The 2,086-nt window shown below is 40.4% G+C and overlaps 1 pseudogene; it reads right to left on the bottom strand.

Annotated features, from left to right (window-relative positions):
* Positions 1 to 328: 328 nt before the first annotated feature.
* On the bottom strand, positions 329 to 1,571 carry LOC142831187 (up-regulator of cell proliferation-like; annotated as a pseudogene).
* Between the last annotated feature and the right edge of the window lie 515 nt (positions 1,572 to 2,086).

Below are 2,086 nucleotides of genomic sequence, written 5' to 3'. Positions count from 1 at the left end.
ATCCAATTCATGGTTTTCCAGTTTACTTTCTTTTCTCCAGCCTTCTTCGAAAAACATGTCCACTGTCCTTCCAATTACTTTCATGTTGTCATCTTGAATATTGGCTATATTGCGGTGGCGATCCTCTTTAATGTGAGTGGCTTCCTTACATTTCTTAAATGAGTGAGCAACTTTCCAGTTTTTTCTTCAGGCTCTTTGCACTTCTGATACAACAATATTTGGAAAGTGGGGCAGCAAATCTGAATCTGGTAGAATAGTACAGGGAAAATTGTAAGAGCTCCAGAATTTTCTGTTGTCCACACAGTAGTCTCTGTTGCATTTCACATTGTTAGCTTCTATTCATCAGGAGAGAGAGATTCTTAATTGCAGTCTGGCAACACTTGTACCAACTGTGTTTTTTCCAGATCATCCTCCATGATATCAGAAAAGTTTATTTTCTCATTTAGATTTTTCATCTTTGCTGCAGTTTTGATGACTTAATCCAGTAGCTCCTGGAGGCGTTTCCTGTGTCTCGTGTTTTGTTCACATGCGGAAACATCACTGACGTTCTGATGCGCAAATTAGCAGTGGGATTTATGCCCCGCTCTTTGCTTTCTGAGAAATCCATGGAGCACAGCTTTCAAAATCTTTCATTTCAGTGGCATTCTCCATGACCATGTTAACAATGGTTCTGTTGTTCAGTCCAGTCACCAGGATAGCCAACTCGTTGTCATGTTGATAACTCTCTTCCACCTTGGCCTGTTCAGGGGCTTTCATACTTTGTGTCCATCACCAGGATGAAATCACAGCCCTGTTCCTTTTCTAAGATTGCTCTAGCTTGAAGGAGCAACATGAAGGCTCCCTGCGTACCTCAGCCGCTACTCACTGCAAACTGCCGCTGGAATGTGGCATTCAGGAAGGTGGATTTCCCAGTGCTCTGCACTCCCAGCATCATCACAACCAGCATTTTGGTCCTTCCCCTCAGCTTGGCCCAGAGTTCAGAATGTCGGTCACCCATTGCAGTGGGAGGTTGCAGACATGTCCGTTCATCAGGTGAACAGGAAGCTCTTTTAGCATGAGGTCAATTGCGATGCCTGAGAGGTGGGTGAGTTGCCTTCCACTTTTTAGGGTATTGCAGCCTTTAACCATGGGGTGCACAGCCTCCTGGGACTTCCCCAACTTTCACATGGAATGCTCAACTTGTAAAGAAGTGGCAGAACTAATCTGAGAGACTTGCATTTCTCTTTGTATTCAGCCTGTAGGTTCAGAACAATTCCTTCTATCAGTGTGAGCCAGCTGAAATTTGATCCATTTCAGGAAATAGTGTTTCTCTAATGGAAGTAGATGTTGTACAACCTTTGAGTCTAGTCAAATCATTAATAAGATCACATTTATTCTGTCTGTGTAATTGCAAAATCTTATCTTTCAGCTGAGATTTATATTTCTCAGCAGGGATATCTTCCCTGACCTCTCATTCGACACAGTTCTTTTTCCACATTAGCCAGGATTTTCCATAAATCCCTGAAGAGCTTTAGCATTTCTTTCTCTGAGGCAATTTCTTTAATGCAGTTGCTTGCAATCTGACATTCCATGCTGTCATCATCTATTTGGATGCCTTGTTCACGCACTGGAATTAAAACTTCCTGTATCAGAATCAACAGTGTTTCCTCTTGGGGGGGGGTCCTCTGTTTTATCCAAGAAATCGTATTCCTCTTCTATGAAAATGGATTGGGAGACTGATTCATCCAAGATAATTTCTAAGTCTTTTGGAAGAATGTCTATTCATTTCTTTTGCAGAAACCCTTAATCTCTGAGGGTTTTTCACCAGCTGATTTTTTTTTTCTAATTCATGAGTCCTAGGACAAAAAAAGATTACACTAATGTAAGGAACAAGAAACAGGGTATATGAAGCAGCCACACTTAGCGCTAATGTTTTTAGTTGTGTAGCATAATTAGAAATTTAGTAATTTGCACAGTAATCTGCAAATTAAACAATCTGAGATAGAGAATAAATATATTGTATTTATTCTCAGCTGATTGAAAAATGCCATTTTCATTGAAGTTTTCCTCCTCTTGAAGTTTGAAAACAAATGTTAATTTTTGAAAT

Source organism: Pelodiscus sinensis, chromosome 12 (assembly GCF_049634645.1).
Source record: "Pelodiscus sinensis isolate JC-2024 chromosome 12, ASM4963464v1, whole genome shotgun sequence".
Taxonomy (NCBI): domain Eukaryota; kingdom Metazoa; phylum Chordata; order Testudines; family Trionychidae; genus Pelodiscus; species Pelodiscus sinensis.
The sequence above is the reverse complement of the archived record's forward strand: the minus strand, read 5'-3'. Positions and strand labels throughout refer to the sequence as shown.